The 27641-nt window shown below is 38.5% G+C and overlaps 1 long non-coding RNA gene across 1 annotated transcript; it reads left to right on the top strand.

The window, feature by feature from the left end:
• Positions 1-365: 365 nt before the first annotated feature.
• Positions 366-25754, top strand: LOC119523176. The gene is made up of 3 exons (XR_005214603.1): positions 366-462; positions 23468-23638; positions 24036-25754. It is a non-coding gene; the product is annotated as an uncharacterized LOC119523176 (long non-coding RNA).
• Positions 25755-27641: the final 1887 nt, after the last annotated feature.

The raw sequence follows: 27641 nt of genomic DNA, 5'->3' as shown, positions 1-27641 counted from the left end.
TTAGCATGATATTTCAAGTCACAAGCTATGCTGCTGTATAATTTATGTGGGAATGATTAATACCTGTCAAATCCCATGAAAGTGAAGTTCTAGGGACTATCCAACAATTTGGTTGCATTAGGATTTCACTGAATCAAATATTGCTCACAGTAAATATGCCATAGCCTAGAGGTTTATGGTAGATTGCAAAGTGACCATAAATTCTTTTATGGTTCCTCCCTCAAAAGATGAAGTCTATTTGTCCACCTCTTGAATTGGAGCTTGGCCATGTGACTTGCTTTGACCAATGGGACATTAGTAAACATCTTGAGCATTGAGATATTTATCCTCTTGCTGCTGGGAACTCTTTGGCAAACATGTTACTAGCCTGAACTCCCCTCTTGGAGGATGAAAGACGATGTGTCCCAGCAATCCAGCCATACCAACCATCCCACCCAGTGCTCGGCTCTGATCTACAGAACTGTGAGCTAATAGATGAGTGTGTTTTTAAACCATGAATTATGTGATAGTTTGTTATAGCAGCAATAAAATACCAGTGCCAGTGATTTGTTATGCAGCCAAAGTTAACTGAAACAGAGTGGAATAATTTCTATATAGAATTCTAACAGAATTACTTGTAATAGAATATTACCTATGTGACATGGGTACACCTGAAATGCTACAGATTCTGGGATCATAGGAGTCAGTTCATCAAAAGAGATATAAAGCTATACCTCCATTCCGTGTTTAATGACTTTGATCAATTCCTGAAAACCCTGTTGTTTGAGGCATTACCATTACATAAAAACTTTCATTTGCTTTTTTTTTGTTGTTGTTGTTGTTGTTTTTTGACTTTCTTAGGCTGATGCTTTATCATACTCTAAATCACAATGAACAGACTTGATCAGAAAGATTTTAAATGGAAACAGGATGAAGAATAAACCAGAACAGCACATTTACCCATACTTCGAAATGCCCTAAACACATACCAACAGCAAATGATTATCACTGCTATTTCTACCTTGAAATTTCTTGTGTACTCCATTAATAATGAAGAACTGTAAGATGATTTAAGGAAGTTTAGATGGTAGGTGGTAACATATATTCATCTTAGAACCACACAATAAAAAAAAATACTCCTTTTGGTGACCACAGATTGTAATTTACTTTAGGTATTTAAACATTTCTTCTGGTTAAGATCCTTATGATACTCTCTATATTTTAATGTTAGAACAATTGTGACCCATTTACCTTCAAATGTCTTTTAAATTTATAGTGTATAAATTCTTCAGAGTCCAAGCTGAATAATATTTTGATACTGAGGGCATTTTCAGTTTCTCTAGTAGTGTTTAAGCTTGGTTACAACAGCTGCAAAACTTTGTCAAAAAATAACCGATTAATGGAACAATTTATAAACAGTCAAGGGGCTAGTTGAACACAATGTAAATACTTTCTTGATTAAAAACAGGACCTGAACTCTCAAATTTCTTTTTATAGTACTATCGTAGTTTCTAAAGTATGAAATCGGTGTTCCGTCATTTATGATATATACCTACGTGTGTCAATTTCTTATATCAGGCTTGTAGCAAATTCACTTTTAGCTGCAAGGTTCCAAGTAGTTGGGTGTTTGCTTTTCTGCAATGTGGTTCTCTGTACCTTGAAACGCCTCTTCTCCCAATGAGATAAGAGTCCTTCTTATAGAAGAGTTTGTGCTAATTTCATCATAATATCATAGTATTTTAATTACCTGTTTATCAGCCTCCCATTAGACATGTAGCTCCTTGAATGCTGGGGCTGTCATGTTCACCTTGCCTTGAGAAATACCTGGTACCGCATTATTAGCTAAATGAGTGATGAATAGTATTTTTATTCAAATAGTACATTTATCCATAATTAATAATTAACCTCCAAATATCCTAAAATAGTCTGTAATCTGATTCAAAATTCTCAAATTTAAAATTGTAAGGCTTTATGCTAAACCATTTCTTAGAATTACAGCTTTGAGACATTTTATTATAAATAGTTGGTAATTCATGTACATACACTAACATGAATTTAAAATTTTCATCCTACATTTACTTTCATTTTTAGCTTGACCTTCTAGTAAATCTTTAGCTCGACTGATTTTGGCTGCTAAATAAGGAGATCCTCCCTTGTTTGGGTGATTTAAGAGCACCATTCGCCGATGAGCATCTCTTATTTTTCCTTTATTGGCAGTCAGGCTTATGCCTGGTAGTAATGCTGCTTCCTGTTTTGTCATTTTGGGCTCAAACCGACCTCCGTAATAGCCACCGCTGAAGGCCTGCAAGTCTTGCAGCTGCAATGGTCAGTCCAGCTGTTTCCACTGTGCTGGCCATGGCTCCGGCTCGGCTCCCCTGCCTTCAGTGGGAGCGCAGTTCATCCCGGCCCAGAGGCCTTGGACACCAACCCACGCCTCTACCAGAAAGCGACGGGCCCACCTCCAGCAGCTACAAACCACCTAAGCCTTGGCAAGCCTCCATTTACTTTTTAAAATATTTTTAAATATGAAAATAAGGAAAACGTATCCTCAGAAACGGGAAATTTTATAAAAGTTCACAACAAGAAAAAATAATTTGTAAAATTTCTATTTTGTAATAATTATAAACCCACAAAAAAAAAGTTGCAAACATGCTACAGAGAGTTTCCATATACCCATGAACCAGCTTCCCCCAATGGTAACATCTTACAAAACAATAGCACATTATCAAAACCAGGTAATTGACATTGGCATAATACAACGAACTAGATTTACTCTGATTCTACCAGTTTTTATGTACACTCATCCATTTGTGTGTGTGTGTGTATGTGTGTGGTTCTATAAAATTTGATCACATGTATAGATTTGCACAATCATCACAATCAAGACATGGAACTATTCTGTCACCACAAAAGAGCTCTTCTATGTCACTTCTTCATAGTTGTACCTTCCCATGCCCTCCCCTGATCCCTGGCAACCACTGATATGTTCTTCTCTAGAATTTTGTCATTTTGAAAATGTTACACAAGTGGAATCATACAATATGTTATCTATTGAGATTGGCATTTTCACTCAGCATGATGACCTTTATCCATCCAAGTTGTTGGATGTTGGATGTTCACTCCTGTTTTTGGCTGAGTAGTAATATATGGTATGTATGTACCACAGTTTGTTTACTCAGTAACCTGCTGAAGGCCATTTGGGCTGTTTCCAGTTTTGACTTTTGCACACAAAGCTGTTATTTTCATACATGTACAAGTTTTGTGTGAACAAAAATTTTCATTTTTGTAGGCTAAATTCCCAGAAGTGTGATTGCTGGGTTGTATGGTAAGTGTATGTTTAACTTTTTAAATATTTTTTATTATTTTATGTTTAGCTTTTGAAGAAATAGCCAAACTGTTTTCCAGAGTGGCTATCAATTTTACTTCCCCACTAGTAATGTATAAGCAATCCAGTTTCTCCACATCATCACCAGCTCTTGGTGTTGTCACTTTTTTTTTAATTTTAGCCATTCTAATAGGTGTGTAGTGGTATCTCATTGTGGTTTTAATTTAAATTTCCCTAATGGCTAATGATGTTGAAGATTTTTTCATGTGCCTAGTTTCCATTCATATATCTTCTTTGGTGAAGTGTCTAAGTCTTTTGCCCATTTTCTATTTGTATTGTACGTTCTCTTACTGTTGAATTTAAAAGCACTTTATATATTTTGTATGTGAGTCCTTTCTCAGATATATGATTTGCAAATATTGTCTCCCAGTCTGTCTTTTCATCCTCTTCATCTCACAGAGCAAAAGTTGTAACTTTTGCTGAAGTCGACTTAATTGATTTTTTTCTTTTATGGATGGTGTTATGGGGTCATGTCCAAGAACTCCCTAGGTAACAAAATTTTTTTTCTGATGTTCTTTTCTATAAATTTTATAGTTTTACATTCTACATTTAGCTATATGATCCATTTTAGTTATTTTCTATATAAGGTATGAGTTTTTTTTTGTTTTTGTTTTTGTTTTTGCCTATTGATGTCCAATTGTTCCAGCACCATTTGTTGAAAACATTATTTTTCCTCCATTGAATTGCACCTTCCCCCAAAATCAGTTGGATGCCTTTGTGGAGGGAAGTGGTCTATTCTGTTCCATTGCACTATATGTGTTTCCCTCTACCAGTACCACACCGTCTTAATTACTAGATATATAGTAAGTCTTAAAATTGGGTAATATGATTTCTCCAGTTTTATTCTTCTTTTCTACATTAGTTTAGTTATTCTAGTTCCTTTGCATTTCCATATAAATCTTAAAATAAATTGTCTATAGCTATAAAAATATTATTGGGTGTTTGATAGGAATTTTGTTGAATCTATAGAACAATTTAGGAAGAATTCACATCTTTATTATGTTGAGTCTCTTAATCCATGAGTATGGTCTTGTCTCTCCATGTATGGAAATCTTTATTAATTTCTTTCATCAAAATTCTGAAATTTTTAGCAGATAGTTTATGTACATGTTTTGTTAGATTTATATCTAGATGTTCATTTTTTTGAAACAAATATAAATGGCATTGTGTGTTTAATTTTGGTTTCCAATAGTTCATTGTCAGTATATAGACATGAGATTAAGTTTTGTGGGCTAACCTTGTTAAACTCATTAGTTCTCGATGTTTTCCTATAGATTCCATGGAGTGTTCCTACATAGACAATCATGCCATCTACAAATAGGAAGTTTATTTATTCCTTTGTAATCTCTAAAATTTGATAACCTTTTCTTGCCATATTGCATAAGCTAAGACTTATACGTTAAATAAAAATGGTGAGGGCATACATCCTTGCTTTGTCCCAGATCTTTCACCATTAAGTATGAAGGTAGCCATAGATTTTTTTTCAAATTACCTTTATCAGGTTGAGGAAGTTCCTTTAATTTCCTAGTTTCTGAGAGTTGTTTTCAGAAATAGAAGCAGGCATTCATCAAATGCCTTTTCTGCATCAATTAACATGATCATGTTATATTTTTCTTCAGCTGGTTCATATGGTGGCTTACACTGATTGATTTTGGAATGGTGAACAACACTTGCATTCCTGGAATAAACCACTTCTGTTGTCGCTTACAGTTGTTTTTATATATTGCTGGATTTGATTTGTTAATATTTGGTTGAAAATTTTTGTGTCTATGTTCATGAGAGACAATAGTAGTTTTCATTTATTGTGCCATTCAATGGCAGTTGAATTTATGTGTGTAGAGTTGTTTGTAGTATTCCCATATTATCATTTTAATGTCTGTGGTGTTCATAGTGACATCCCTTTTCATTCCTGATTTTAGTAAATTCTGGCTTCTCATTTTTTCCTTTGTCAATATTTCTGTAGGTTTATCAATTTGATTCTTTTCAAAGAATCAGCTTCTATTTTAATTCATTTTTCTATTGATTTTGGTTTCGATTTCATTGATTTCTATTCTAATTTTTATCATTTTCTTATGTCTGCTTGCTTTGTGATTAATTTTATTCTTTTTCTACTTTGTTGAAATGGAGGCTTAGATTATTGATTTGAGACATTTATTCTTTTCTATTATAAACATTTAATGCTATACATTTCCCTTCATGCACTATTTTAGCTACGTTTCACAAGTTTTGATATTTTGCATCTTTTTCATTCAGTTCTATGTCATTTTTTTAATTTCTCTTGAGACTTCTTCTTTGACCCATGGATTGCTTAGAAGAATATGATTTAATTTCCAAGTATTTGGAGATTTACCTGTTGTCTTTCTATTAAGGATTTTTAGTCTCATTCCATTATGATAAGAAATCATACTCTATGTTATCTTACTTCTTTTAAATTGTTGAGGTTTTTATTATGGCCCACAGTATCATCTATTTTTGTGACTGTTGCATATAGGCTTGAAAAAGAATATGAATTCTGCTGTTGTTGGGCAAAGTGTTCTATAAATGTCAGTTCAGTTCTTCTACATCCTTGCTGATTTTCCGTGTATTGTTTCTATCACTTATTGAGGGAGTAGTATTGAAATCCCCTAGTATAATTGTGGACTTGTCTTTTTATTCGGTTTGATTCTGTTAGTTTTTGCTTCATTTTGAAGCTCCATTATTTGGTAACATGCTTTTAGGATTGTTATGTTATCTTGGTGGTTGACTCCTTTATCACTATGTCATGTCCCTCTTTGTCACTGGTTATTTTCTTTACTCTTAAGCCCACCTTACATAATATTAGTATAGCCACTCCAGCTTTCTTTTGATTAGTGTTTACGTTATGTCTTTTTCCATCCATTTACTTTTAACCTGTCTGTATCAGCATTCTTGAAATGAGTTTCCTGTACACAGCACATAGATGGGTCATTTTTTTTTCTCTAATCTTCTCTGCCACTCACTATTTTACTTGGTGTATTTATGCCATTTGCATTTAGTATTATTATTGATATGTTAGGACTTAAGCCTCACATTTTATTATTTTTTTTCTTTCATTTGGTTTCTGTTCCTTTGTTTCCCTTTTCCTTCTTTTCTTGGGGTTGCTTAATGTTTTTTCTTGCTTTATCTATAGTGTTTTGAGACTGTTTCTTTGTATAGTTTATTTTTAGAGCTGTTATAGAGATTATAGTACATATACGTAAATTGTCACAGTTTACCAGTAACAACATTTTAGCACTTCAAGTTAAATGTATGAACATTACCACCATTTTGGTCGTTTGCCCTCTCACCCCCTTTATAATTTAGTTGTCTTAAATATTTCTTCTACATATACTGAGAATAACATAAAACAATGTTTTCATTTTGCTTTCAAACTTCTAATATGATGTTTAAACTCAAGCACAAAAGGATAGTCTGTTATATTTCCCCTGTAGTTTATTCATTCTGTTGTTCTTTCTTTATTTTTTCTATGCTTGGTGTTCCAAATTTCATTCTACCATTTCCTTTCTGTTTGAAAAAAATTCCTTCAGCAATTCTTTTAAGGCAGGTCTGCTGGCAACATATCTCTTAGTTTTTCTTTATCTGAGAATGTCTTTATTTAACTTTCACTCCTGAAGTCTGCATTTTCTGGATATAGAATTTTTGGGTTAACAGTTCTTTTCTTACAGTACTTGAAAAATACTGTGTCACTCTCTGATGACCTCCAAGGGGTTTCTGATGAGAAATTTGCTGTCATTTCACTTAATTTCCCCTATAGACAATGTGTCCTTTCTCTCTGAATGCTTTCAAGATTCTTTCTTTGTCTTTAGTTTTCAAAAGGTTTGTTATGATGCATCTGAGTGCAGATTTCTTTGGGTTTTTCCTGTTCAAGATTTACTCAGCTTCTTGATTCTGAAAGTTTATGTTTTTTTGCCAAATTTTGAATGTTTTCAATCATTATTTCTTTGATTATCCTTTGACTATTTTCTCAGTACCACTCTCTCCTTGCCTTCTGAGACTCTAATTGCAGGAATATTACATCTTTTTTTGTTGTGCCAAAGTTCTCTGAGGCTCTGTTTATTTTATTTTTCAATGTATTTTCTCTGTTATTCAGACTGGATAATTCCTATTGATATAGCTTTAAGTTCACTGACTCTTTCCTCTGTTATTTCCATTCTGCTTTTGAGCTCCTCTGGTGCACTTTTTTAATATTCAGCTATGGTATTTTTCAGTTCTAGAATTTCCATTCGTATCTCCTTTATGTATCCTATTTACTTGCTGAGACATTTTATTTTTTTTTTCATTTGTTTTAAGATGGTTTGTAATTGATCACTGTATCATTTTTAGGATGATAGTATCCAATTTCCTGTCAGAAAATTCCAACATCTGTGCCATCTTGGTGTTGGCATCTTTTCTAATTCTAGTTAAGAGCTTCCCGGTTCTTGATATGACAAAGGATTTTCAATTGTATCTTGGACAATTTGAGTATTATGTTATGAGACCGTGGTTCCTGTTTACATATTTTTACTTATTACTGTGGGGCCGTGATGGTAGTCAGGGCTGTATTCTCACAAATAGCCTCTGCAGATGCTGCCAGTCAGGAGGAGAAGGGAAACTGACTCATAATTGCTGGGGCAAGATCATACTGGGGGCTCTGCTCATAAACATATTTTCCATAGATGTCCACCTGCTGATAGGGAAGGGTCAAGAATGTAATCAGGACTATGTTTATGCACAGACTCTGTTGATGTCAATCTTTCAGGAGGCAGAGGGGCCTTCCTTGTTAGTTACAGACTGAGTTAATAGTCAGGGCTCTGCTCACACAGACCTAGCATTGGATGCCATGCATAGGGAGGTTGGGGAGGGCACATATTTTGTTGTGTTCTTCACCTGAGTAGGGCTGGTGCTGTCAAAAGGGTTCTGACCTGCAAATCTGCCCATTCTCCCAGCCTTTTTTATATAGAGAGGAGGCTTATCTTGTTGTTTTATTTTTTCTGTGCCTGTTGTTTCTGGTTTGTGAGCTTTTATGGCACACAGACCAGGATACATACAAGGAAAAAAAAACAAGGAACTCACCACCAGGTAATTCCTCAAGTGCCAAGATCCCTAGACAGACCACCTTTCTTTCCTCAAACTTTCAGTGTCTTCTGATGCTTTCTTCATATAGTTTGTCCAGTCCAGGGATTTTAGGGGTAGGGTAAAATGTGTTTACTACATTTTGTCAGGAAACAGAACTTACACTTATTTTAATGAGGAAAATCATGATTTGTACCATCTGAACCCAAGATACAGAAGGAATAGCCACAGAGACAAAATATATATTCAATTAAACAATAAAAATGAGTTTCTATAAATAATAAATAATTTGAAAGTAAATACATTCAATTTGTACATAAAAAATAATGTCATGAAGATTTGGTAGTCATGCCAAAGAAGGGAGAGAGGATTTGGTAGTGAGTGGTGGGTGATGGAGGAGGGGTGCTAGGGAGTCATTCTTTGGAAACTTCATTCATTTTTTTATCTACTATACTCTTCACCAATTTTCAATCTGTTTGTGATCATGGTTATATTGCATTCAAACTGTCTTGAAAATAAAATTATAGCAGAGAAAAACACCTCTAGGCAAAATAAAGATTAAAAGGAGTGCTTTGGAAATATGGAAATAGCAGAATATGAACAACAAAGTTGTAGAAGAAGATGTTACCTCTTCAGTCTTCTTTCTAGGCCTACATATGCCAGGAGAGCATTTTGGGTTCACCCAAACATGGCATGCAATACAAATTTGTTCCATATGATATACTCTGACTAAAAACTGATGTGTTGATTAAATTAGTGTTTCTTTACCTGTAACTGTAATGTCAAAATATCACTTCTTATAGTGCATTTATTTAGTGTATTTTGGGGGGAGAAAACTATTATGCCAAAATTAAAAAGAGAAATAAATAAAAATAAACAATTTACCTAAAAGCGATATAACATTCTAATAGCCATTAAGACACATAGTCATTAACTAAATAATCACTAAGAGAGGTAAATCTACGTATTTTAAACCTGAATCATGCTGAAATAACTGAAGATCTGTTTATGAAGCAGAGACTTGGTACAATCTCATTGTGATTCACTGAAGTCCACCTGGGAAGGGAAAAAGAAGACAGGAACCAGGTTGACCACATTCTTGGAGAACACTGATTCTGTGTATATCTAGTGGCTCTGACTTAAATTCATCCCCATTCCAGCTCTAAGGGTGATACTGCACCTAGGAGAGAAGGACCATAATTTTTTTTTAAAACATTTTATGAAGGTTTCTGAAGGACCCAGCATTACAAGGATCCAACTCAAAGACTGTAACAGAGAAGGTTCTGTGTTAGTTTCCTAGGGCTGCCATAACAAATTACCACAAACTGGGTGGCTTAAAACAACAGAAATTTATTCTCTCGCAGTTCTGGAGGCTATAACTCTGAAATCAAAGTGTCAGAAGAGCCATGTTCCCTCTGAAACCTGTAGGGAAGAATCTTTCCTTGCCTCTTCCTAGCTTCTGGTGGATTGCTAGTAATCCTTGCATTCCTTGGCTTGCAGCTGCAGCACTTCAATCTCCATTGGCTCATGGCCATCTTCTCTCCAGTCTGTCTCTTCTCCTCTTCTTATAGGGCACCAGTCACATTAGACTAAAGACCCACCCTACCCCAGTATGACCTCACCTTAATTTAACTAATTTCATCTGCAATATCCCTATTTCCAAATAAGGTCACATTCTGAGATACTGGGGGTTAGGACTTCAATGTATCTTTTTGGGGGACACAGTTAATGCATAACAGGAGGCATGGAGTTTTTGAGTTTATTTGTTATGCAGCAGAATTTTGGAAATAGATAACTGATACAGTGAAAGAGACTTGTTCATGAGCCCATAAAGGACACCTCCTGAAGGACCACTTATAGAGGGGATCTATATAAGTGATGAGATAAGAGCTAGTGAAATTAGATTCATTACTACGAAGATGACTTCCATTAGCGTCCACTGTGCTCTGAGCATTGGAGATATTCTCTCTGCAGGGGTTGGTAAAGAGTTGCAAAAGCCTTTGACATGTTATATATATGTAAACATTTATCAAACTTCACACTTAACATTTATTTTATTGCATGTAAGTTCTATCTCATATTTAAAAAGTAAATTAAAACTGAGGAAAACAAATTTAATAAGTCAAGCCCTCAATCTTGGGGTTTGCCCTTATGAAGCTTGTTACTGCAAAGGAGAAGCTAAGCCTACTTATAATTATGCCTAAGAGTCACCCCCAGAAAACCACTTTTGTTGCTCAGATGTGGCCTCTCTCTCTAAGCCAACTCTGCAGGTAAACTCACTGCCCCCCCCCCCCCACATGGGACATGACTCCCAGGGATGTAAATCTCCCTGGAAACGTGGGATATGACTCCCAGAGATGAGCCTGGACCCAGCATTGTGGGATTGAGAAAGCCTTCTGGACCAAAAGGCAGAAGAGAAATGAAACAGATTAAAGTTTCAGTGGCTGAGACATTTCAAATGGAGTTTCAAGGTCATTCTGGAGGTTATTCTTATGTGTTATATAGCTATCCTTTTGTAGTTTTTAGTATATTGGAATAGCTAGAAGGAAATACCTGAAACTCTTGAACTGCAACCCAGTAGCCTTGATTCTTGAAGACGTTTGTATAACTATATACCTTACATGGTGTGACTCTGTGATTGTAAAAACCTTGTGGCTCACACTTTGTTTACCCAGTGTATGGACAGAGGAGTAGAGAAATGGGGACAAAAATTAATAATATAGGGGGATGGGAGGATGGGATGTTTTGGGTGTTCTTTTTTATTTCTATTTTTTCTTTAGTTTGGAGTAATGAAAATGTTCTAAAATTGATCATGGTGATGAATGCACAACTATATGATGATACTGTGAACCATCGATTGTATTTTTGGATGGATTATATGATGTGTGAATATCTCGCTAAAACTGCATTGAAAGTGTGTGTGGGGGGAGCCTATGCCAGTATAACTCAGGGTATCCTATTCCAGGAGCACCCTATTCCAGAAGCAAGAGGGCCATTCATAGTTCTATAGAATGCTGATTTAAGACTTGCAGAGTTCCACAGAGGAAGAGAATGTGACTAATGCAGAAATGCATCATCAGAGACGGCCCCAGGTCTGGACAGCCAGTAAGCATGCAGGCTGAGACAGCCGGGCTTGCAAAACGAGGAATCTGTAATGCAAATAACTAATCATCAGACTCCTTCAGCAGAGGCACTACTCAGCACTCCACCTGAACAGCTGTGTCTTGCTCCTGACCAGGGAGTATTAACAGCATCCTTGTGATTCCCTTATTATAGTGATCATTCCTAAGCAGACCACAGGAAGAATTTAGCAATTTTCTTCAACCTCCATCCTCCTCCATTGTTCATTCATTTTCTTTCATAATTCTGTTCATTTCTTCCTTCCTCTATCCCTGTTCCTACAAGGAACCACACTGATGCCTACAACTGACTTATCAGTCTCAATACACTTTTAAAAAGTTAATCCTGAAGCACAATGCAACTGTGGTCAAATATACTAGGAGATAGGCAACTCGTCATAGCCAGGGCTGCTGGGGGGCTAGAGAGCTGACTGTGAAAAAGAGTGCTTTCTGTTTTCTGCTGCACAGGACTGTACCCTGGAACTGGCAGCCTGTAATTAACTGCCACATTGCCTTCTATCAAGCTGCAACAGGAGCAATAAAAAATCCCTGTAGAAAGCATTGTAAAAACAAAGAACACCAAGCTTTGACTCTGAAGATCAGAGTGTGAATCTTGGTCTTGACTTACTAGGTTTGGAACATTAGGCCCTGGTTACTCAAAGTGTGGTCCACGGACCAGCAGTATTAGCATCCTATGGGTTCTTGCGAAAAATGCAGAACTTCAGGACCTACCCTACAGCTATTGCATTAGAATCATCATTTTAACAAGACCACTAGGTAAAGCTTGAGAAACACTGAATTAGGCAACACACTGTGTATTATTTTCCACATATGAGTTAATATATAGAGAGAACTAAGAACAATGCCTGACATAGAGCAAGTGTTATCAAAGTAGTGCTAATATCATGACTATAATTAGTATATTTTTCTCTTTTAATTTTACTTTTTAGGTGAACATAAGGCAAGCTGACTTTTTTGGGGGTGTGCACTTCTATGAATCTTGGCACATGTTCGGGTAAAGTTCATGTACATTCATGTAACTACCACCAATATAAGAATATAGGACAGTTCCATCATCCCCCAAAACTCCCTTATGAAATCCATTTGTAGCCACTCCCTGCCCCCACCCCTAAACCCTGGCAACCATTGATCTGTTCCCTGCTATTATAATTTTGTCTTTCAGAGCACATCATATAAATGGAATCATACCATATGTTAACTTTTGTGACTGGCTTCTTTCACTCAACCTTTGAGTGTCATACAAGTTGTGTTTATCAACAGTATACTCATTTTTATTGCTTAATAATATTCTATTGTATGGGAGTAACATAGCTTGCTTATTCATTCACCTGTTGAAGGACATTGGGTTTTTTTTCCAGTTTTGGGCAATTATGAATAGAGCAGCTATAAACATTTGTGTGCAAGTTTTATGTGATTTACACCTAAGTATTTCATTTTCTTTGGAGCTATTGTAAATGGCATTGTTTTAAAATTTCAGTTTCCTACTGTTTGCTGTTAATATATAGAAATATGATTGACTTTTTGTGTCACACATGTATTTTGCAATTCTAAACTTACTGATGTCTTAGTTCTAGGAGTCTTTTTTCAAAAAATTCTTTGAATTTTCTATGTAAATAATCATGTCATTTGCAAATAGTTTCATATCTTCCCTTCAAATTTGTATGACTTTTATTTTTTTTTCTATGATGTTGAACAGGAGTAGTGAGAGTGGACATCCTTGCATTATTCCCAATCTTAGAGGAAAAGCATTCAGTCTTTCACCATTAAGCATGATGTTAGCTTTAGGTTTTTGTATATGTCCTTTATCAGGTTGAGAAAGTTGTCTTCTATTTCTAGTTTGTTTAGAGGTTTTATCTTAAATGGATGATGGATTTTGACAAATGACTTTTCTGCAATTGATATGATCATGTGATTTATCTTCTTTAGGCTATTAATGTGGTACATAACATGGATTGATTTTTTAATATTGGACCATCCTTGCATTCCCTGGTTAAAATCTACTTTGTTGTAGTGTATTATTTTTAGATAGTGCTGGATGCAATTCTCTAATATTTGGTTGAAGATGTTTGTGTCTGTGTTCATGAAAGATAATGGTGTGTAGTTCTCTCTACTTGTACTACTTTTGTCTGATTTTGGTATCAGGGTAATGCTGGCTTTATAAAATGGTTTTGGGAGTACTCCATACTCGTCTGTGTCCTAGAAGAAATTTATAGAAATGGTGCTATTTCTTATTTAAGTGTAAGGTAGAATTCACCTATGAAACTATCTTAGCCTGGATATTTCATTTTCGGAAAGTTTTTAACTGAAAGTTTAATTTCTTTAATAGTTATAGGACTATACAACTTACCTATTTCATTTTGCATGAATTTTGGTCATTTGTGGTTTGCAATAACCTGGTCTATTTCATCTGACTTGTCAAATCCATGTGGGAAGAGCTCTTCATAGCATTTCCTTATTATCCTTTTAATGCCTATGAGGTCTGTAGTCCCATAATTAATTCCTGATATTAGTAATCTGGGTTCTTTCTTTACTTCTTTGTTCAGTATTGGTAGAGGTTTACCAATTTTATAAGTATTTTCACAGAAACAGTGTTTGATGTCATTGATTTTCTCTATTGTTTTCCTGTCCTTGATTTCATCGATTTCTGTGTCATATTTATCATTTCTTTCTCTCTGCTTACATTGGCTTTACTTTGCTCTTCTTTTAAGGTGTAATCTTAGATTACTGATTTAGACCTTTCTTCTTTTTCTAATATAAGCATTTTTATTTATTTTTATTTTTTTTATTTTGAAATAAATTCAAAGTTACATGCATAGTTGCAAAAACAATACTAGCCCCATACACAGAATTCCATCATACCCTGACTCCCTCCCCCGATAGCTCAATCCACCAACTTTAACATGCCGTTGCATCGCTATTTCTTTCCCTCCCTCCCTCCCTCCCTATCTATCATCCATCATCTATTGCTCTGTCTTCTGAACATATGAGAGTTAGCTGCACACATCCTTGAACATACACTATAATTCACGTATGTACTTCCCATGAACAAGAACATTCTTTTATGTAATTCCATTAAGCGCAGCTAAGAAGTATAAGAGATTCAACAATGATACAATGCTTACATTCTATATTTCCTTTTCCTTATGTCTCAACTGTGTCCCTTCGAGCCACCTGTCCTCCACCCTCCAATCCCATCCAAGTTCATCCTTAGCGTTCAATTGTCGTCTAGTTAGACTGTCTTTTTATTTTTTCTTTTTTCAGTTGTGGAAACATATATACAGCCTAAATCTTCCCATTCCACCACCTCCCTAGCCTTCCATTAGTGGGATTAATCACATTTAGAATGATGTTATGCTCTTTCCCACCATCCATTACTAGAAATTTCCCTTCACCTCAAACAGCAACCCTACACTCCTTTCTTAACTCCCCATTGCCCCTTCCCCCATTTCTCTTAACCCAAACTCTACTTTTCATCTCTATGGTTATATTCTCTGATAATTTCTTTGTGTTTACTGTGGGGCTTAAAATTAACCTCTTAAATCCCTATCAATCTTGTTTTTCTTTGATACCACCTTCCCTTCAATAGGGCACATAAACTATGTTCCTATACTCCTTCATTCCCCCACCTTTATATAGTTGTCTAAAATTACATATTTTGCATTGAGTTCAAAACCACTGATTTGTCCTTAGAGTTTGTGTATTTTTTATCATGTAGGGAGTAAATAGTGGAGTTATAGTTAAAAAATTATTGACTTCTATTTGTATTCCATTGTGGTTGGAGAATGTTCTTTGAGTATATTCAATTTTTTTTAATTTCTTGAGGCTTGTTTTATGTACCAGCTTATGGACCCTTCTGAGAAAGATCCATGATCACTAGAGAAAAATGAGTGTCCTGGTGATTTGGGATGTAAGGTACTATATATGTCTGTTAAAATTCTCTATATCTCTTTCTCTTTCTTTGTTTCTCTGTGGTAGGGCTTCCTTAGAATCTGAAGTAGGGCAGGTCTTTTATTGGCAAAGTCTCTCAGCATTTGTTTGTGAAAAATTTAAGCTCTCCCTCAAATTTGAAGGAGAGTTTTGCTGGATAAAGTATTCTTGGCTGGAAATTTTTCTCTCTCAGAATTTTAAATATGTCATGCCACTGCCTTCTCGCCTCCATGGTGCTGCTGAGTAGTCACTACTTAGTCTTATGTTGTTTCCTTGCTGTGTGTGAATGTTTTTCTCTTGCTGCTTTCAGAACTTGCCTTCTCTTCAGTATTTGACAGTCTGATCAGAATATGTCTTGGGTGGGTTTATTTGGATTTATTCTATTTGGAGTTCACTGGGCATTTATGCTTTGTGTGTTTATATTGTGTAGAAGGTTGGGGAAATTTTCCCCAACAATTTCTTTGAATACTCTTTCTAGACCTTTACCCTTCTCTTTGCCTTCTGGGACACCAATGAGTCTTAAGTTTGGATGTTTTATTTTATCTATCATATCCCTGAGATCCATTTCAATTTTTCCAATTTTTTTCTCCATTCTTTCTTTTGTTCTTTCATTTTCTGTTCTGTGGACTTCTAGGACCCTGAGATGTTGTTCAGCTTCCTCTAGTCTTGTATTGTGAATATCCAGAGTCTTTTTAATTTGGCCAACAGTTTCTTTTATTTCCATAAGATCTTCTATTTTTTTATTTACTCTTGCAATGTCTTCTTTATGCTGTTCTAGGGTCTTCTTTATGGCACTTATATCCTGGGCCATTGTCCTCTTGATGTCCTTTAAATCCCTTGCCATGTTTTCATTCTTTGATTGTAGTTCTTTGATTAATTGTGTGAGGTACAATGTTTCTTCCAAAATCTTGATTTGTGTGTTTGGAGCTGGATTCTCCATATCGTCTGGTTTTATCATATGCATTAAGATTTTCTGTTGTTTTTGGCCTCTTGGCATTTGTTTTGCTTGATAGGGTTCTTTCAAGTTGTAACAAAAAAAAGGATATCGATCTAATTTTTCAGAGACACAGTTTGGTGACGTACACTTTCTCTAACTAACCAGCAGATGGCGTCTGTGAGTTACCTATATCCCTCAAGTCAGTTCTCAACCTTTTTTCCACGATGTGTGGGGAAATGATTCTTGTGGGTTCAGTTGGAGAACTCAGTTTGGGTGTGTTGCTGGAGCCGTCCACCCTGAATGTGGGGCATGTGTACGGGTGGCCAGGGAGGAAGGGCAGTTCTACTGTTCAAATCTCCCAGGTTCCAGGAGATTCAAGGCCGCTGCAAGAGTCTAAGCCTTCATTTCAGTTCAGCCCCAGACCCTCTCTCTCGCTGTCCCACAAACCACCGGACTTGGCGTAGCCTCTCTGGGTTCTCTGAGCAGGTCCCCCCTCCCAGCCGCAATCCTCCAGGAGCTCAGCTGAGGGAATGCCGTGCTACGTCATCAGTGCGCGCCGTCCCTTAAGGGAAGCCCTGGGCCGCTGGGCTGTGCCATGGGGCTCTCAGCTCGTTTCAGAATGCAGAATGTCTGAGGCTGTCTTTACTGCAATGCCTTGCGGGCTGAGAACAGCTGAGGTTTTCTCCACAGAGAGAGAGTGAGGGACAGAAAAACTCCCAGGTTCAACCGTCAGCCAGAGATAGCACCCGATTCTCTGGGCTCCCTATCCTGAGACAGCTTTGTCCCCAATTCTCCCAAGGTCAGTTGTCACCAAAAGCCTCTGTCTGCTTGTTGAGGATTCGCTGTCTGTATTGAGCAGTTAATATTAAAACCTCACTTGGAGCTGGGCTGAGAGAGTGCACGGTGCAGCTTCCATGAGGGAGGGGCTCTCGGCTCTAGGTTCTCGGCTCTCAGCATGGGTCCGCAGTTTTACTTACAGATTTTATGCTGTGATCTCAGGCATTCCTCCCAATTCATGTTGGTGGATGTTGAGTGTACAGTCACGTTTGTCTCCCCGCTGTTATTCCAGGTTATTTACTGGTTTTTTGTTCATTTATGAATTGTTCTGGGGGAGACTAAGTCTTCCACTTCTTTCTATGCCGCCATCTTCCCAGAATCCTCTAATATAAGCATTTAATGCTATAAATTTCCCTCTAAGCAGTGCTTTAGCTGCATCCCACAGATTTTGATATCTTGTGTTTTCATATATGAAAATTTACCATTTTGCAGTTTGCTCCTTAATCACTGGGAACTTTATTTGCTCTGGAGTTTATTTTATCAGATACTAATATAGGCACTCTAGCTTTCTTTTAATTAGTATTTTCATGGTATATTTTTCTATCCTTTTACTTTTAACCTCCCTATATCATTATATTCAAAGTGAGTTTCTTGTAAGTCATATTTTAAAATCCATTCAGACAATCTCTGTCTTTTAATTGGTGTGTTTAGAACATTTATATTTAAAGTAATTGCTGATATGCTTTGAATTATGTTTACCATTTCATCATTTTCTGCTTATTCCCTCTGTTTCTCATTCCTCTTTTTCACCTTTCCTACTTTCTTTTGGGATATTTGAATATTTTTCATTATTCTATTTTAATTATTCTTTTTTTTTTACTATATCTCTTTTCATAGATTTTTGGCTGTTGCTCCAGGTATCAGAGTATACATATTTAACTTTTCCCAGTCTAGACAGAACCAGTATTTACCACTTCAAGTTGAATATAGAAACTTACTGATATATAAGTCCCTTTACCCACTCACCTTTATGTTGCAGCTGTGTTATGTATTACATTTAAAAACATTAAAAACGTTATCAGATAATGTTATAATTTTTGTTTTAAGCTTGTTAACATATTTTTTAAAACTCAAGAGAAGAATACTCTGTTTTATTCACTTGGACATTTACACTTGTATTACTCTTCCTTTATTCCTGATGTTCCAAGCTTCCTTTTTGTACAATTTCCTTTCTGTCTGAAGAACTTCTTTTAACTATTATTTTAGAGCAGATCTTTTGGCAATGGTTTCCCTTAGTTTTTCTTCATCTGAGAATATCTTTATTTTACCTTCATTCCTAAAAAATGTTTTCCTTAGATATAGAATTCCAGGTTGATTGTTCTTTTTCCCCCAGCACCTGAAAAGTGTTATACCACTTCCTTCTGGCCTCCATGATTTCCCAAGAGAAATCCATAGTCATTCAAATCATTTTTCTCCTATAAGTAATGCACAATTTTTCTCTGACTGCTTTTGAGATTTTTTCTTTGTTTTTATTTTTCAGCAGTTTGATTATGCTATGTTTATGAATTTCTTTGGGTTTGCCTTATTTGGAGTTCTCTCATCTTCTTGAATCTTTAGGTTTATATATTTTGTCTAACTGGGGGAATCTTCAGCCATTATTTTTTCAAATATTTATTAAGCATATCATTCTTTCTACTCTTCTGGGACTCTGATAATGCAATTGTTAGGTCTTTTGGTATGTTTGACAGGTTTCTGAGGCTATTTTCATCTTTTTCAGTCTTTTATCTCTTTATTGTTCAGATTGATTAATTTCTATTGATCCATCTTCAAGCTTATTGATCCTTTCCTCCATCATCACCATTTTTTGTTGAGCATTGCCAGTGAGGTTTTCATTTCAGTTCTTGTATTTTTAAATTATAAAATTTCCATCGGTTCTTATATTTATCTTTTATTTTTTATTTTTGTTGAGACTTTCTATCATTCCATTCATTTCAAGATTAGTCACTGTTACTTCTTGAACATTTTTTATAATAGCTGTTTTAAATTCTTAGGCTGACAATTCCAGTTTCTGTGTCATCTTGGCATTATAACCTGGTCCTTTGTATGCTGAGTAATTTTAGACTGTATTATAGACATTTTGAATATTAAGTTATTAAATTCTGAATCTTGTTTAAATCTTATGGAGAATATTGCTATTTTTCTTTTAGTGGACAATCAATCTGCTTGCATTCAGATTCAGGTTCTGACCAGCCTTCAGTGAGTTGCGATTTCAATGTCAGTTCTGTTTTCAAAGCCTTTGCCATGCTATTTAGATCTGTCCCACAATTATATTTGTGCATAACCCAGTGGCCAGTCTGGGACCTGCACATTGGTCTATATCTTAATTTAGCATTCAAAGTCTTTGATATACTGTTTAAGATTGCATCCATACATATACAAGTCCAGGATGAACACAAGAATTCATAAACAATTTTATGGGGTCACCTTTGAAAGCACCTCCTTCTCTGTGATCTCCCCATTCATCGACCATTTCCCTGGGGCTTCCCTTTTCAGTCCTCTAGCCAGACATAATTGTAATCCATTTGTGGCACACTGTTATGGAATACCTCATTACATAGCAGTTCCTCTGGAATAACATTTACTGAGCACCTACCATATGCGAGGACCTATTCTAAGCACTTTACATATATTAATTTATTTAACCCATACCACACTCCTATGAGGAAGGTATTGTTATTGCCATCCCTGTTTTACAGAATTGGGAAAATGAGACCTAGAGAAGTTAAGCAACTTACCCAAAGATGCACAGCTATTTTTGGTGGAGTACGTAGTGGGCCAAGAATTGAACACAGGCGGTTCTCTTAATGATCTTACGATTTGGCCTCTATAATGTTACCCCATTGTATGATCCATTCTTTGTCACACCCACCCATTTTGTGCATAACCCAATTAAAGCAATTATTATATAATAATCATTTAAAGTACTACTAATAAATTTTTATGCCACTCTCTCCAGAGAAATGATTCTCTCTTTTCAAGTTTAAATCATTAGCATCTCGTGTGTTAGTCCCATAGGACTGCCATAGCAAAGTACCACAAACTGGGGGCTTAAAACAGAAATTTATTCTGTCACAGTTCTGAAGGCCAGCAGCCCCAAGTCAAGATTTTGTAAGGGATGCATTCCATATGGAGGCTCTAGGGGAGAATCCTTCCCTGCCTCTTCCAGCTTCTCATGGCTGTTAGCATTCCTTGTGGCTGCCTCCATCTCCACACACCCTTCTCCTCTTCTGTGTGTCTACACTGTATGTGTCTCTTATAAGAACACTTGTCACTGGATTTAGGTCCCATCCAGATAATCCAGGCTGATCTTATCTCAATATCTTTAAGTTAATTACATCTGCAAAGACCCTTTTTCCAAATAAGTCACATTCATAGGTTCCAGGATGTGGACTTATCTTTGGTGTGGGGGCACCATTCAACCCACTACACCTGACATAGACCACCTAACATATTAGGTGCTCAGCAAATATTGTGTTAGACATTTTCTTCCTTGCAAATGATATAAACTATTTTAAGAAAAATGGGAATTTATTGGGTTCACATAACTGGCAAGTCTAAGAGTAGTTCTGACATCAGACATGGCCAGATCCTGGGGCTCTACAGTATCTTTCAGTCTCTCCACCTATCAGCTTCTCTTACCTCTGGATGTTGCTTTATTTTTAAGAAGGCTCCCTCTAAAAAATTGAGGGACTCTCACTCTGCCGACATCCATATGTCAAATTTCAGTGAAGAGTTTGATTATTCCTATTTAAGTCACACACCCACCCTTGAATGAATCACTGTGACTAGAGGAATGGAGGTATTTGATTGACTCTTCCTTACATACCCACCCCTGTGGCTGGGGCATCTGGTGGTGGTTCTGGTGGTGGGCAGAGAGCAAGGCACCACAGTTGATATCTCACCAGAACCACATAGAGTGGAGGTGAGTCAGTTCTCCAGATGAGAGGACATTGATCAGAGAATAACATTTATCTGTGACAACTTCCAGGACTGTGCTATTTGAGGCACCAGTGCAATGCTGATGAATGATTTAATAGGTCTTTTCAAAACGCATCTTCTATGATCCTTTCATATACTTAATTTTCTCAACCTCAAAGGCTTCATCCTACTCATCTCTGAAGCATGTAATCTTCAGACTCTCTCTAGAAGTTAAGTATTTACAAAATAAATGCATAGGGGAGGTTTCCCTTCTCTTTACAAGTTTTCCTTTGCAGTGCCTCAGAGACCCTTGACTGCTCCCAAGGTACTTTGCTGCAAGTAGGAGTGGCGATGTCTATTCCCTGGCTTTGTAGGGCAAACAGCTCCAAAAATCTAATCAGGAGTCCAGCCTGAGCCTTCCCTGTTTGCACAGCAACCATCTCTTTGCACTCCAAGCTTTCTAAATACCCTACAAAGGCATGACCCTGATGTAGCCCTGGAATCAATATTCCATAGGCCATCCTGGTCCCTGTCCACAGAGGTTTTTTACAGTTGGCACCAGAAGACCTCATTGTAGTGTGGTCTCACCTTCTTTATGACCCAATGCTGAAGACTCTGTTGGTTTAGGGCTCAAGTGCATTCTAATGCATAAGATGTTGGGTATCCAAAAGGACTTCTGCTCTTTTCTCTGCCATACCCAATTCCCAATGGACTGCACCCCTCTCCCCCTTCTTTTAAGCCTCTTTACTTTTTTTGATTTGAGTCGCCCAAAACATCTTATTTTCTGAGAGGGCTTTTGTCCACATCACCTTCATTCTCTGGCTTCCCCATTACAGTGTATTAGCTTCTTGTTCTCTTACCCTTTGGCAGACTTATGTCCTGTAACAGATGCATCTGGTGGCCTGTCACACATCCTCTCTGTCATAGCTCTGATTCTAGCCATGGCTGGGATCGACTGATCTGTGTGAACTTGAGCTCACATTTTTCACCTCGAGGGAGCACCATACCTTTGCCCTCTGCCCCACAGCACTTATGAGGTCCAGGGCATTGCATGCACAGCTCAGAAGTTCAGGGATGTCAACATCCCTAGAAGCAACCCTCAGCCAATGGGGAATGGAAGCTTGTGGATTAATGCCCCTGCCAGCCATCTGTTAAAAGGACATTTTTGGGAGGCATTCTAGACACTTCTCAGGAGATCCTGGCAGTAGTGCGCCTTTGTTGCTCATAACAGTGACCTTGATAATACACCCTTACATTTGCTTTGCTTCCTTCCCCCTCTCACACTCTCCACTCCTTCACTCCTGCTCCCTGGAATCATCTGCCAAACTACCTGCTCTCAAATTCTTCTTTCAGGCTCTGCTTTAGAGCTAACCCAAGTAAGACACGGCTTTGCTTGCCAACCAAAGAAGGTGTAATTCCAATGGCTGTACAGCCCTCACTGTTTCTCTCCTCCCAGAGGAGGAGGAAGGAGGGTGAAGGGGAGGCCAGGAGTCTAAGCAAAGAGGTAGTGTGCGATAGTGGGAGGGGTCTGGACCTGGGCTTATGTTCTGTCACTGCTCTTATTGATAGCATCCCAGGAATGCATCCCATAGTGCTAGATTTCAAGTCCTATCTCTGCCATCCCTTGTCTCCTAGGCTCCTCTGAATTTTCTCAATCACCTTTTCCAGAGGACATGCTCTGACTTGATGTAGTACATTTACTTCATCTGTGAGTTACTGAGCCCTGTTAATAAACCACAAAGCCAAGTGGCTTGGTCTTCATGGTTGTTTATGCTATCAGTAATGATAGAGCTTTTTGTACATGACTTGCTTTTTATTTCAGCCACCTCCCTTTAAGAATCTGGAATGCCCCTCATGATTGTCTGTTCTCTGGGTTCCCCTACCAAGCTCATGCCCTCAGACCTTCTCCCCCAGAAGGGAGAAGATGTACTGTGCTGTTGTACTGCACAACACGTGGGAAATTTGTATTGGCTGATTGTTTGGCTTTCCTTGTCCTGGGGGAAAATCATCCTCCTTGCTGCCCATGTCTGAATCAAGAACAGCAGCATCACTTGGGCCCTTTCTCACGGGCCTTCACTGCACTCTTGCTGCGTTTACACAAGTTGCTCATTCTGTCAACTGCCCATCATCTACGAAACAAGGCCTAGAAATATTGGCCTTGCCCAACATTTGTGGATGATTCCTGATGTCTTTCATCTCTTTGGGCCCAGAGGACAAACTCTTTTCCTTTGTGTTTTATCTTGACATTACTCTGTCTCTTTGTTCCTATTTTAGGGCAGTGAGAGGGAAGCTGTGCATTAGTTTTTGTGGGCTTTAATGAAGCAGGATTTGACAGCATCTCATATCAGGTATCATCTTTTGCGTGCATGGGGAGAAGGGCTGAGAAATGTTCCTTTAACTGGTGCCAAAAGAGAAGGCAGTGAAAGACAAGGAAAAAAAAATCAGGTAACTACTTTTTTTCCCATTAAAGTCCTGGCCCCCTTCTAAAACATGCTATTCGTCTGTATTTCAAATCAGTCGGGAATCATATCTTTCCACAACAGCATTTCCTTACTTCCTGGAAACATATATTACAGGATGTATAATAAATGTTTATGCTAGCCATAAAGAGGAAAGTAGCATTTCATAAAATTTACCATAGACCCCAAGGTGAATTTAATATAGGAGCCTGAGTGACTAATCCCAAAGGAAGTGAATTTGGGCTTCAAGCCCATCATGAACAGACTTCATTATGCTCAGCTGATGGTCAAGAAAAATGCAACAAAACTTCCTGAGGCCCCTGCAGGAATGAATTGGAATGTGGCTCTTGCATTAACCCTGCACTTTCTCATGTGTTTTTCAGATGCCTTACATCAAGGATTATTACCAAGTGGTTGGCTCAGTAATAGCCGCATGATGAGGCAAACTAACAGGGAAAATTTAAATTAGACGGAAAGGACTGATTCTTCCAGGAACAAAGATGCTGACCTGAGGCAACCTTGGCCCACCGTGGAGTGGAGGGTATGCCCTGAAGTCAAGACTGTTACAGGCTACAGCTTGCCTGCATGAGAGGCTGCTAGAAATACAGCAGAGTTGCACCTGCCCAGGACAGTGAAGTCTCACTTCAACTCAGAGTCAGGTGCATGGATGATTCAGTTACATGCAGAGGCCCCCAGAGCTTCCTGTCTGTTGGCAAATCAGTGTGCCTGGAACTGGACTCAAGTGCTTTTCTATAAAACTGTAGGAGGAGCCGCACTGGAGAAACTCGAATCAGGAAATAATTTTCTGGCACTTTTTCTGCTGATGCTGTTTTATGAAAGGCAGGAAGAAAGAATTCCACAGAAAAGAGCTGGTATGAGTAATTTCCATATGAACTGAAGCTTCATATAAACATCTGAAATAAAATGTCTCCAGCCTGAGGGAACAGTGAGAGAACCCTGAGTACAGTCCTGCAATGGGACAGACTTCCTGCTCCACTGTGATGGGGCCACGTGAGTAAAATCTGAGGAACTAGGCCAAGCGGGATCAAGCCTTGCCCACCAGACAGATTTACATGACACACCTTGATTCCTTCCTTCCCACTCTCCCTTCCTTGCCTCTCGCTTAGGGAACACACCCTCTCCATTTCTATTATGGGGGAAATAAGTGCAACTGGAAATATCATGTATCTGGAGGGAATGAAATCATGGGTCATCCAACTAGGATGTTTCCTAGCGCGACCAACACACTCAAAACATCCTTCCTTACAGCAAGGAAAGCAGTGGGACTAAGCTGAGGCAAGCACAACATTTAAGGAGGCCCTGACTCTCAAACGCTGACTCTGCATATGCACATCCCGGAGAGTGAGTGTCTCCTTAAACTTTGTGCCCTAGGGGCCTGGCTTGCTAAGCCAGGGAAGGATCACCAGCCAGAGCCCTCTTGGGAGCAGCTGCCCCTCCTTCCAATGGGCCACTAATGGATGACCCAGCCCAGCAGCAATCCCAGAAGGGGTTCCAAGTGACCTCAGGGAACGGATTTGGGTCATCCGGTCCTGCAGCAATGACTTACAGGTGCAGCAAGTTGTAAAAGGACAATTTTTCATGTGCAGCAGAACTTGCCTAGGAGATATCAAAACTGAATGCAGTGTTGTCAAAGAATCCAGAGGTCCAACCCTCACTGAACCACTGAACCTAACCAAAGACACTTTCCTGACCAATAAACAGTGGGACTTGTTTTAACCAACTGCATGGGTACAGAGCTTTGGACTCCTATCTCAGTGGCTAGTTTTCAATCCTTAATTAGCATAACCGTGGACTTCCCCTTCTAGTACTTAAAATCCCCACTGGCCTCCCTCAGACAACACTTACGGCTCTCTCTCTCTCTCTCTCTCTCTCTGTCTCTGCCTCTGTGTGTGTGTGTGTGTGTGCAAGGTTGAGTGGTCTTTGTTTTATTCTTTGACAATCAAATTCCAGGAATGTGCTTTCTCTTCCCAGTGCATTTGAATTGTGTGCCGGTTTGAATGTATTATGTCCCCCAGAAAAAGTCATATCCTTTGATGCAGTCTTGTGGGGCAGACGTTTTAGTGCTGAATGGCTTGGAATCCTTTGGGTGTTTCCATGGAAATACGCCCCACCCAACTGTAGGTGATAACTCTGATGAGATAATTTCCATGGAGGCGTGGCCCCACCTATTTAGGGTGGGCCTTGATCAGTGGAGCCATGTAAATGGGCTGAGAAACAGAAGGGACTCAGTGCAGCTGAGAGTGACATTTTGAAGAGGAGCTACAGCCAAGAGGGACACTTTGAAGAAAGCACAGGAGCTGCAGATGAGAGACATTTTGAAGATGGCCATTGAAAGCAGACTCTTGCTCCAGAGAAGCTAAGAGAGGACAAATACCCCAAGAGCAACTGAGAGTGACATTTTGAAGAGGAGCTGCAGCCTAGAGAGGAACATCCTGGGAGAAAGCTATTTTGAAACCAGAACTTGGAGCAGACGCCAGCCACGAGCCTTCCCAGCTAACAGAGGTTTATCCGGATGCCATCAGCCATCCTCCAGTGAAGGTACCCGACTGCTGATGACTTACCTTGGACACTTTATGGCCTTAAGACTGTAACTGTGTAACCAAATAAACCCCCTTTTATAAAAGCCAATCCATCTCTGGTGTTTTGCATTCCGGCAGCATCAGCAAACTAGAACAGATTGGGAAAGAAAGAAAGCACTGTTCACTGTCCACGTGGGTCCAGTGAAGCAAAAAGTCTCACTCGCTGTGTTGAACTGGGCTGCTGCCTGCTGTTCAGGAAGGAGCCAGCAAGGCCCAGCCCTGGCAATCCAAGAACCATCCAATTAAGTAGTAGCAATCACTGGGGCTGCTTCAGGATCCCTTAGCCAGTCCTTTCAGTCTGCCTTCTTTTTGTTCCATACTTCTGAGAATCGGCAAGTGTTTGTGGGCTGCCTTGTCCCAGGGTTGTGCAACCACAGTGGACAGGGCTGCTCTGTAACATGGAGCAAAGATGCCCTTGGACTTAGTCTTATTTTATGTACTAAAGAGAGGAAGTGCTGAAACCCAACCAATGGGTTTAAAACCAACAAATTGGGGGAGGGGGACTCCAGTAAAAGGTCCTGTTAATAACCTCCATGGTGTTTGTTCTTCACCCCAAAACTTAAGAATCAATGCACCTAACTCACCCCTGTATTAAATTTCCTATTACCCTCAACTGGCTTCTAACAACAGAAATTCATTCTCTCATGGTTCAGGAAGCCAGAAATCCAAAATCAAGGTATTGGCAGGGTTGCTTCCTTCTGGAGGCTCTGTGGGAGAATTGGTTCTGTGCCTCTCTCCTGGCTTTTGGTGGTTGCCAACAATCCTGGGCATTCCTTGGCTTGTAGATGGATCATCACTCCAGTGTCTGCCTCTGTCTTCTCCCCTTCTCTTTTCTTCTAAGGACACATTTCACTGGATTTAGGTCCACCCAATTCCAGTATGATCTCATATAGATCCTTACCTTATTTACATCTACAAAGCCTCTTATTTTCAAATAAGGTCACTTTCTGAGGTTCTGGGTGGACATGAATTTGGGGGGGGGGCATGATTCAAACTACTGTGTGCCCTAGCTCTAGAATTTCCCAAACAGACCAGCTCATGAAAAGTATGCAGCATGCTTGTTAAGAATTCAGACTTCCAGGCCCCTCCACTGGATAATCTGAATCCAAAGGTCATAAAAGAAAATGCCCCCCCTTCCCCAGTATGTGGATACCAGGACTGAGCTAGAAAGGACCAGTGAGTTCTTCATGCCCTGCCAGTGCTGTGTGTGTGAGCCAAGAACTGAAGCATTAGGAAGAGACTGTACAATGCAACTGTTGGGCACATAGGCTCTGGAGTCTGTGTGTGTGACTCTCTGTGTTTGGATCTCACCTCTACCTCATATAGCTGTGTGGCTTTGGGCAAGTTACTTAGCCTCTCTGTGCCTCCCTTGCCCCATTTGTAAAGTGA

The sequence above is a fragment of the Choloepus didactylus genome, chromosome X (genome assembly GCF_015220235.1).
Source record: "Choloepus didactylus isolate mChoDid1 chromosome X, mChoDid1.pri, whole genome shotgun sequence".
Lineage (NCBI taxonomy): Eukaryota > Metazoa > Chordata > Mammalia > Pilosa > Megalonychidae > Choloepus > Choloepus didactylus.
Note: the sequence above shows the minus strand (reverse complement) of the source record. Positions and strands in the feature narration are given on the sequence as shown.